The sequence below is a fragment of the Monopterus albus genome, unplaced genomic scaffold (genome assembly GCF_001952655.1).
Source record: "Monopterus albus unplaced genomic scaffold, M_albus_1.0 scaffold167.1, whole genome shotgun sequence".
Classification (NCBI taxonomy): domain Eukaryota; kingdom Metazoa; phylum Chordata; class Actinopteri; order Synbranchiformes; family Synbranchidae; genus Monopterus; species Monopterus albus.
Window position 1 is genome coordinate 710,573 of NW_018128047.1, and position 11,406 is coordinate 721,978.

Consider the following 11,406-nt stretch of genomic DNA (forward strand, 5'->3'; position numbering starts at 1 on the left):
CAGGAATGTAGTTCAACATCAGGCAGGGTTTAAGAATAAATTTCAGGTTGTGGTGTGATAATCGTTAGTTTGAGATTTTGTCCTGATCATCTTCGTCACCTCTCATCTTCTACAAGCACACCTGCTTACATTTATGATAGGATGTAAACTGAACTTTTTTTTTGTTTGTTGTTTGTTTTCTCTGCTTGTAGTGCTAATATGACGTATTCTGTCTTCTGCCGCAGTTTGTTTCTGCTTGTTTTACTGTTCCAGGCCCCCTGAAAGGATGTGTCATGTATGCATACTGGCCACCTCCTCTGAAAAGCACCCGGAAAGAAAACCGCTGGTTGCCACAGTCTAAAGCCATAAAATATAATCTCATCTGAATGAAATGTGCTAGAAGAACCCAGAAATGAAATGGAGGTGGTGAAATGGCACCTTTCTGAAGCTGCAGGAGAGGGGATGTGTTTGTTGGGGTTTTATTATCTACATCATGTAATAATATGAACCAGTGTAATTAACGTGGTGTGCCAATTTTGAAGGACAAGAAGTATGATTTAAGTTCTTGACACGTTTTCACAGGGCCTGCATAGCTATATTTGATTCTTGCTGTTATGAATAAAAAAAATGTAATAAAAATTTACAAATGAACAGAAGTAAAGAATGATTTTGCACTGAGACGTTATTTTCCATGTAGAAATCTGCTCCAAAATGTGTCTTAATGTGGAGAGGTGCTGCCAAGGCCTCCTGTGACCCAGACTCATTGAACAGCACTGGCAACAGTGCAGCAGGACTGACCTTCAGAGTCAGAATCAGCTTTACTGGCCAGGTGCGTTGGACGCATGAGGAATTTGACTCTGGTACAGTGGCTGTCAACCAACCAATCAGAGATTTTTAGTTATTTCTGCTTGATCAGTAAGTTTTATTACATTCTCATTTCTTGTAATTTCATAAGGACAAATATCTGAAGAGCTGGGCAGAGCATAGTAGAGCATAGTGGAGCAGGGAGGGAGCGCTAGACGGAGCAGAGTGGAGTGATTTGGAGGTTCATGATAGTGCTACCTTAGTTACATACTGTAGCTTTAAGTAAAAGTACTGACAGCAAAATAAAAGTATCAAAATAAAATTGGATTAGCTTAAATATGTTATAATATGCTATTATATAATATGTATAATATTACTTTACTTTTAATATTACTTTATTTGTTTCAAGTTGTTAAGTTGAAAAATAATACTTTGTATGAGAGGCTGAAGTTTAACTATTGATTTTGATAGTTTAACAGATGGTTTAAGTCAAAGTCAACTTCATAGACTTCTTCTTCAATGAAGCTTTCAGTTACATCGCATGGTCCTCATCAGCTGCAGCTAATGCTAGTTAAGATTGGTCTAGGTATAACCTCAGTTAACTTGATATTTTGATTGAGTTTTGTTATAAACTACCTTCCTTGTTTTGAACACTCTCTGCAGCTGCAGCCAACAGACCCTTTGCCTTAACATGTAAATGTAAATTTGAATTTCTGTGTGATACAAGCATCTCTTTTGTTACAGGGATGACATCTTTAATCTGTATCTCACACTGTCAGCCAGTGGCTGTGTTTACGCTGTAACTTGAAGTCAGTCTTGCTCATTTCTAACAATTATAATTAAACATTAACCCAACATGTTAGAAATATATTTTTAATCTTTCCAGTGTGCTGTTAGTGCGCATTAATTCTAATATTTATTAAAACCCCATTTTATTTCTTTCTACGCATGATGCACCAATTTGTTCTACCCACTGAAGCTTCTCATTAGGAGCAAAATGTTTAATTGACATAGAGATATGCGCCTCATAGAATGATAGCGTCTAAATGTGACTTAATACAGAGGCATTTTTAAAGGAGGAATTCAATCCAGTGAGGTGAGGAATGGCTTGAAATGTTGAGGTAATTCATTTAGTTAATAGCATGCACACACACTGCAGAGGAACATATGAAATGTCCTAAATAAAAGCACCCCCTGGCACCACCCTGTGCCTGGGTGGGTTCTCTCCAGGTACTCCGGCTTCCTCACACAGTCCCAAGACAAGCACCTTAGGTTGATTGGCAACTTTAAACTACCCGTAGGAGTGAGTGTGAGTGTGTGTGGTTGTATGTCTACATGTCATCCCTGTGATAGACTGGCGACGTGTCCAGGGTGGACCCCGCCTCTCCCCCCTTGTCAACTGGGATCGGCTCCAGTCCCCCCACGACCCCCATTATGATAAGCAGTATAGATAATGGCTGGATGGATGGAGGTTTGCAGCGGTTCTGTAATGTGACGTGTTCTCACTGACTTCAGTTAAGGCCAATCTAAAAACCATGCTGCTCATTCAAGGATGTGATGCACACTGTAGCCACCAGATAGCACCAGCTCTTTGTAAACCGAGGCTCACAGTGACAGTATCACCTGTTTGCCCATTATCAGAGCTGTATGCGTCTGTGAACTCACCGGATATATGAATTATAAAAGTATTTGGCTGGCTGATTGCTCCTTATGCCTTATCTTTTTATGATCCTAGTGCAGCCTAATTAAAAGAAATAATAGCAGCAGTTGTCAGGCAAAATGAGAGGGACAGATGGTCGGATGGAAATGAACCTCTGAAACATGGATGCAGTGAGCTGCTGGAGAAGTTGCCGTCACACTGCTTGAGTGTAAGTGGAAATGCTGACTAACAGGAAACTGCATGCAATTAACACTAATGCACTGCTTCCTTACATGAAATTATTTGCCTGGAAAAAAAAAACCTTCATTTACAGAAAACTGACTTTGTATTTTTCACATTCCATCTGACTCCTTTTCGCTCTTTCCGTGTCGTCTTGCATAAATTACTTTGCCTCTCTCTCCTTCAATCTGGTATCAGCTTCCTTTGCCTTGTCTTTTGTCTCCATGTCTCACCTCCCAGCCTTTGGCCTTCAGATCTCCATTTCCTCTCCCTCCCCTCCCTCCGTCTCTGTGTCCACAGGCGTTAGCGGCCGACTGTGTCGTGCTGAGACTTAATGAAGCAATGCTGATCTAATAATGGCAGCTTCTGTCACCCGCCTCACAAAGTATGATGTATGACCTCTTATCTCTATCACATCATGAATCTCACTTAGCACTGCCTCCTCAACGTTCCTTGTTTTTCAATTAGGCTCCATTTAAAACAACAGAATGTGGAATAATGTGTGTGTGTGTGGGTGGATTTGTGAATATAAAAAGACTGCACCCCCAGCCAAGTTGTCATGTGGAAAAAGAGGAGGGGGGAAAAAAGAGTTGCGCTGTGAGCGCTCAGCCATTAAGTCTCTATTAATACACAATAAATGTCATTTAATGAATTTCCTCTCAGGGGAGCATAATACTGAGAAACAATAAAAATTTAAACATTGTATTTGTGCATTATGCACAAACACTACAGTGATGTGTGATGTCTGTTTAATTAAGGGGTTAGAAGATAAGCAGCTGAATGATTGCTTTTTAAAAGTGACCCTATCTCATTATGAAGGCACTAATGAGAAAAGGAGGGAGGGAGAGGAGAAGAGAGTGAAAGTAAGTGGATGAAAGAAGCAGGAAAAACAACAAGAGAAGCTGAAATGAAGAATGAAGAGAGGGCGATGATGGCAGAAGTTTGATGCAGATGTGACGGTGAAGAGTGAAATGTGAGCCTATAAAAGGATAATAATGATGTGATCAAACAAAAAGAGGTAGTCAGCTGATTCCAGGGTGGGTACACCGTGATTAAAAAGACAGACACCTTACAATATCTTCTCCACTCTTTGACTCCTTTTCTTCAGAGTAATCATGTCATTAGTTTTATGCACCATCCTCCCCACTTTGACTCCCACCCTGGTGCCATCTCTCCCTCGCTGCTCTCCATCTGCTGAGTCACCACTTGACTTTCACTGAGTGCTTCATGGAGCACAGCTCAACTTTCTCCAGGGTCCAAGAGTGATTATACTAAGTGCGTTTGTGTGTGCATCTTTTTACAGTAAGCATCTGTGAGTGTGTTTTCCTGTGCTGATGGCAAAAGAGAGCAGGGTAGCAGCAGCAGGTTCATCTAATCACATCTCCTGGAAGAGGAGGGCTATCGATCGAGATGGTTGGAGTCCATCACAGAATTTAGAACTAACAGTCAGCTGCACTGCCAACAACAGGCCTGTGACGGGGTTGTGCTCTGGTGTAGTTGTGTAAGTGAATCCTGTACAGAGACACTTGGCCCAGTGTCTAGAATTTTAGAAAATGACTAACTGTCCACTGTTCTGTGAATGCGGGTATCTTCAGATTTGCTAGTTGTAGCTGATGGTTAACTCTGTAATACAACTACCTGCATACACTGTTAGTTTTGGTCACTGTGTGAGGCTATCACAGAACATGTTAAGGCAAACAGCTATCCTTAAGGCTTCACATTCAGAAACTTGGCCTTTCACAAGAGGGGGACAAAAAGCACGGTAGCACACATGTTAAGGAATGTCCGTCTGTGTGTAAACCTAACAGACAAATACCAAAGTTGCTGTTGACTGAAACATTTGTCAAAAGCTATCATATATGTTCCATAAGATAGTACAGCTGACACCAAATGCACACTTTTCCCAGCATTTTACTGGACTTATTTCAACATGTCGCTGCCTTTAGATCAATGCATTAACTGTTCTCAGCTGACTACAGTAACTGATGCTCAGTTCATGTAAATTTTAAGTTGCCTTTGTTATGGTTAAATCAACCCTTCTCAGCAAAGCAGCATGTGCTTCTGTTGTTCTGTCTAAATCCCATGTTGACTGCAGCATCGATAGTTTTAGAATCAAGTATTTATATTATTTAGAGTAAACATATACATATGTAGCAAAACCCTCAAACCACTTAAGTGCTGTCTAAATACAAGAGCAGCACTCTTTAATTGTTTATGTAAAAGTTATTTCTATCCTTTACACGAAATCAGCTGAATTATGAACTGTTAATATACACAGACCCAGTTTAACCATTCGTCCAGTGACAAGGGCTGATACGATTTAGGAACTGAGATGTGAGCCAAAGCTACACAATAGCAACAACAACAACAACACAACAACACACTAACTAAACATAAAATAAATGAATGAATGAAAAATGTCAACTTCAGTGCTTTCGCTGGCTCGCATCTTTATAAGCCAGTCTGTACAGATGGAGAACTATACATTTTCTTTTCATGTTATCATGAATACACTGAGGTTCCAGGGATTAAAAGTAGACAAGGAAGTGCATGTGACATGCAAATTAATGATATTAAATTGTGATATGCTCCACAATCATCTCAGAATTATTAGTTATTACACACAGTAAAACTGCATTTCAGCATTACATGTGTTAAAAAAAACATGTCAAGCTAACAGTCCAGAAAAAAAGATGCTTTGCACATAAGTATTTTTGGTCCAGAGAAAGGAAGAGGGCAAACATGTGTGTATCTGCGTGTGTGACTGCATCACACACATACTGTAGCTCATGGTGGTGGGTCCATTAATGGACAGTGGTACGAGCATCCTTTAAAGAGTAACTACACCTTTTTTGTTGTTTGTTTTTTGTGCTGGTCACATCACATATAGATTTGTTGACCCTGATACAGGCAACAAAATTCATACAAATTGGTTTCAACTAGTTTGTGTCTACTTGGACTTGAAAATTCATTTCAGTCAGATCCTCTCACTCCTCTCTTTCCATGATATAAGAGGCATGACTCTAAGGTCTATTAGCATTAGCATTCACATTGCCAAGAGCAAACAAATGTTGTGTAATGACAAATATTCCTCAGCTGAGGCAGAAAACACATGCCCTTCAATATCTCTTCTGAGCTTGACCAGATATTTAGGACTGGCGAACAGTAAGTTTAATCATGACAAACAGCAGTGCTACTGACACTCCCCCACAGACACACACGAGTCGAACCACTACCTCAGCTACAAAACAGATACCACACAGTGACTCTCTCAAATGGGCCGAGCTGTAAATGAGCATCTGCTGATTGTCAGAATTCCACTGTACTGAAGGCAGCTTCTGATTGCTCCTCACTCCTCTGTAGAGGGTTTCAGCAGAATTTGAGCGTTTCATTTCAGATTTAGTTGTAATCGGTCCTAGTGTGCCTTTTGAGAGTTTTTTGGTGAGAAGAAGGATGACCTCTGAGGGCATCTGGGGCTTGTAAACATACTTTCCCATCTTTGTTTTCACTCAGTCTGTGATCCAGGGCTTTATTTCGACATGCACTCTGTCCTGCTGCGGTGCTGCCAATTGGTTGTACGTTCTTGCCCCCAGATGGTTTCAGGGTCACATACCATAAAGCATAATTCTGATAAGAGACACCCGCAAGGTGTCCTGGATCAAAAGTCCTAATGGATTTGCACTGACATAGAAAAGAAGCAGGCAGTGGTGTTGATGTTTGGGAGAGAAGGCTGGGCTTCATGCTGGGAGCATGGTTCTGGATGTAGCACTTAGCTTTTTTGTACTGTCTGCTCCTACACCAGTACATCCTGCTTTTCATTGACCTGTGGCCTTCTTTTGACACAGACTATGATAAAAGCCATCGACTATTTCATGGCCTCAAGGGCCACCAGTCTGTTATCACTCTTTCTCCACTGGGATCCATGAGCCTCCATATGAAGTTGCACATATGATGTATGTTCTGGAAACTGTGCAAGAAGCTTTTGTTTCAGATTGCTTTAAACCACCTATAGGCCTGCTACAAACCGATGCAGAGTGAAGTTGTGGTTGTGACTCTTCCAACGTGATTATGAGAAAATGTTTAAAAATTAATTGATGCAAAACAACCTCTCATAAATTTTTGCCCAAGGTAGGTGGCAGTAAGTGCTTGTCAGTAAAAGGCTTATGTTACAGAACACTTGGTGTCTGTCCTGCTTTATAATTTAAACAAGAGTGTAATGGTGCAGTAAATAGTTGAATTACAACCCTCTAATTACCACCAGAACACCAACATACTGTATGACCTTAATCCTCTACCAAACTTCAGTGACTGAATTTGCACTTTGCTGAATACTTCCACTCTGAGACGGTGGAAGAACAAGTCAGGGGCTACATGACAACTGGCAGAGCGTTTTTGCTGACATCATATGGGTCATACAGTGAGGGCACAGCTGTACCCAGAGATGAACAGCCACTATTCACTTGGTGACAGGATGTCCCTCTGCGTTACATGTAGCGCACAAAGACGGGAGATAAAAGTAAGAGAGAGGAGGTCAGGGAGGCACGCTGTCGGTCCTCTTAATGTACGGTAAGATATCATGACCCTTGTCCATGGGTTAATTACTAGGACTGTGGTGCTATTTAAGGACAAATGAAGCAGCAGTTGGAGGAACTTGAGAATGAGTTTCAAGACAAAGCCTAAAGTGAAATCTCACTGTGATACCAGAGCCCACAGGAAGACGGGGTGGGGGGTAGGGGGGTTTAACAGGGTAACAGCTGTGGCGTCTGCTAAACTTCAGCTTGTCACAAGATTGTCGACTTCTAGGATGAAGTGAAAAGTCACATGAGCGAGGAGCCAAAATGGATTCAAGTCAAGTGTGTCGCAATTGTCACCCTCCAGCCTGTGAGGAAGGGGAGGAGAGGGGAGCAAAAGGGAAGTGGGCCTCAATCCAAAGGCAGGTTATTTGAAGCTTTTGTATAAAACTGCACTTTGAGGAAGAAAAAGTCTAAATCAGTGTGCTGCTCATCACATGTGTGTGTGTGTGTTTGTCTTTATATACTTGTGCAAACCAACCCCTGACAGAACACCTTTCTTGTGTGGACATGTCTTCTTGTGTAGACCTTTTGGGTGGTCCACACAAGGAAGATGCTAGGATAGACTCCTTTCATCCTAAAGAATGATCTGTCTAAGTTTCAGAAGATGTCCACATACAGAGAGTAAAGTCATAAAAATGTGTGCCAGCTTGTGCTCTTGTGCCCTCTTATTGCCCCCTATCCGGTGGTGCAGTCAAAATTTGATTTACAGGGAGGAGACACAATCCAATTTTCTGATTGGCTAAGGCTGGGAAATTTTGTAATTGGCCATTATCTACATTTATTTTATCATTCATTCGTTCATCTTCTACCGCTTAATCCCTGAACGGGGTCATGGGGGGCCGGAGCCAATCCCGGCCGGCAATCGGGCGAAGGCAGGGTACACCCTGGACAGGTCGCCAATCCATCGCATTTTATCATATGCATGCAAAAATTCAATAAAATAAAATATCATGCTCTGATTAAATACTGCTTAAGCTGAATTCATGCAATACTGCCTGTGTCTCTAAAAAGGCACAGACAGTTCAGCTTAGAAGTGGGTGGCAATCAAAACAATATCTAAAACCTGGAGCTTGAGTCTCACCTTCAACTAATGTTGCATTAAATGCATGCTTCAACACTGCGGTAGCACCACAATCGGTGTGCTGAGAGATACGACAAGGAGAGAACCTTGCAAGCTGAATTAAACGATAAAAAATATTTTGCAAATTGTCCAGGTAAGATTTAAGAAACTAGTTAGTTGTTTTGGTTTGAAACTAAATTCTGGTTTAGTCCTCTGGCTCATTTTCCAGCATTAGTATTTGTGAAGCTATTAAGCTAATGTTAGCTTTAACTTGTGAGCCTCTATTTAAAGAAATAACTCAAAGCAATTTAAATTGTCTTTGAAGATATGCCAACTTTATGCAGGAAAATAAAGCTGATGTATGCTTTATTTGTAACAGTTTTTCTGTAACATTGTCAATATGTTTCAAGGAGGACTGTGCCACAGATGACTCTCTGTCAGAATCCATTCCTGACCTGGAAAGTGAATATATCAAATCTTATGAAGAAGACCCCTGCAACACAAATGGCAATGATGGGAATCCTGATGACAGCGGCAACAATGAGGATGAGGGTAGGACAGTGGTTACAGTGAAAACTTGCCACAAGGGTCAAAAAAGAAAGTGGGACAGGCGTCATTACTGTGTATACTGCAAAAAACCACAAAGTAAAATGGCACAGCATCTGAGGCGGAAACACAGCAGTGAAACAGAAGTGGCCCTAGCAATGTGTCTTCCATCAACATCAAAGAAGTGTCGCCAAACACTTGAGCAACTTCGTAGGAAGGGAAGTTATTATCATAACATTGAGGTGTTGCAGAAGGGTGAGGGCGAGATAGTAACCTATAGACAGCCATCAAAACATGCAAATGCAGAAGATTATTTGCCATGCAACATTTGCTATGGGTTCTTCATAAAAGATGAACTATGGAAACATGAGAAATGGTGTCGCAAAACAATGGGAGAGTCAGAAGTTAAATCCCAAAAAAAAAGAAGATTTCAAGCTGCTGCCTCAGCTCTCCTTCCATACAAAGGACAGTTGTCAGAAAGATGCTTAGGATTGTTAGGAGAATGGTAATTGACAAGGTGTCCCTTGAATTAAGACATGACCCTCTCATATGTGTATTTGGAGATAGACTGCTGGAGAAACACGGAAGTGATCGATCAAAAGATGGTCATGTCAGTCAAAAGATGAGAGAGTTGGATACATTTTTACTTTCTGTAAAGTCCTTTGACCGCGAAGTTAAGATGCTGCAAGATGTTTTGGTGCCACCTAAATTTTCTTTAGCTGTGGAAGCAGCAAAAAAACCCCTCTGGTTTCACCAGCTCCAAGTACAGGTATGACACACCATCTCTTAGTTTGAAGTTAGGCCACTCGCTGAAGGCAGTATGTGACATTATGATTGGGGATCATATAAAGGCTGAAAATGATGCAGCTGCAGGGAGAGTAAAGAGCTTCTTGGACTTAGTGGCAGCAGAGTGGGACCTCTTTGTGTCACGCCATGCACGAACAAACTTAGAAGAGGACAGATGGAACAAAAAAGAAATGATCCCACTTACAGATGATGTGATGAAGCTGCAAGTATTGAAGTCTACAGCAGAGGAGGCAAAAGTGAAACTCATGGAAGCGCCTAACCCTAAAGCATACAAGATTCTCAGTAAGTGCCTTCTCTCACAAATCATACTTTTCAACCAAAGACGGCAAGGTGAGGCAGCAAAATTGCCTCTGTTGACCTATAGGAACAGAACCAAAGAAGAACCAAATGAGGACATTATGCAGTGCCTTTCAAAACTGGAACAAGATTTGAGTCATGAGTTTACCAGGTTGGTGATAAGAGGGAAGAGAGGCTGTAAAGTACCTGTGCTGCTTACCAGCGAGATGACAGAATCACTTGATTTCCTCATTGAGCAAAGGGGTGAGGACAGTGGCATTTTGGGTAGTAATGAGTACGTCTTTGCAAGACAGCATTCGGATTCTCATCTCCGAGGTTCAGACTTTTTGAGGAACTATGCAGCTGCAAGTGGGGCAAGGAAGCCTGAAACACTCACGTCAACCCACCTGAGGAAACTGTCAGGATTGGCGAGTGAAACTGCCAAATAATGTTAGTGTTGAACTCAATTATATAGCCAGACGAACAGAGGTAGAGAATAGGTTTCTTTCTTTACTACTAACAACAGTACAAGTCCAGAATCAGAATCAGGTCGATAATACAGTCCGAGGTCAGTGCCAGTAAACATCAACAGCCAGGAGGTCCACAAGAGAGAGATCAGGGAGGAGACAGAGGTCGGTACACAGCAGGCAATCAGATTCTGGGGGAATAAGGCAAAACACGGTGGTCAACAGAACAAGATAATCAGGCAGAGAAAGAAAGCTAGAAAGTCAAAGCTGGGGTCTAGAACAATCTGGCAACTTCCTGGTGTGGGGAAGTTGCTTAAGTGCTAGTGTGGCAGGTGTTGCCAATCTGGGTGATGAGATGCAGGTGATAATATAAAGAGTCCAGAACTGTGGTGAACCAAACCGGAAGTACTTCTAAAATAAGCGCCTGGGACCGGAGCCGGAGAGATAGAGTCTTGACAGAAACATGTGGCTACACTTAGTCAGATAATGAACCTGAAAGAAAATGAGTTGGATCAACTTGCCAAATTTATGGGACATGATATTCGTGTTCATCATGAATACTATTGCCTACCCGAGAATACATTTCAACTTGCAAAGATGAGCAAGCTGCTCATGGCAATCGAACGTGGAACTGAGGTCTACAAAGGCAAATTTCTTGATGAGATTGATTTGGGCATAGAAAGTGAGTAGAAAATAGATTTCATAATAGAATGCAATTTATACTTAAAATGCTGTTTTTGTTCTACTCGTCACTTTAGTATGTGAAATAAAATAAGTAATGTTGTTTTTATCAAAACAGCTGGTTTGTCTTCTGAAGTTAGAGCTGTACAGAAGTCTCAAGTCAGTGAAAGTGACACAGAAGTCTTCAATGAGAAGTCTTTGGAACCAGCTCCTATGTTATGAAGCCGTCAGAGCTGTTACCTTGAATATCTGTTTTCTTTTCTGTCTATAAATGACAGAAAGTAACTAAAAATGTCCATCCTGGTTACTTCTTCTCTTTAAGGGTCCTCCAAA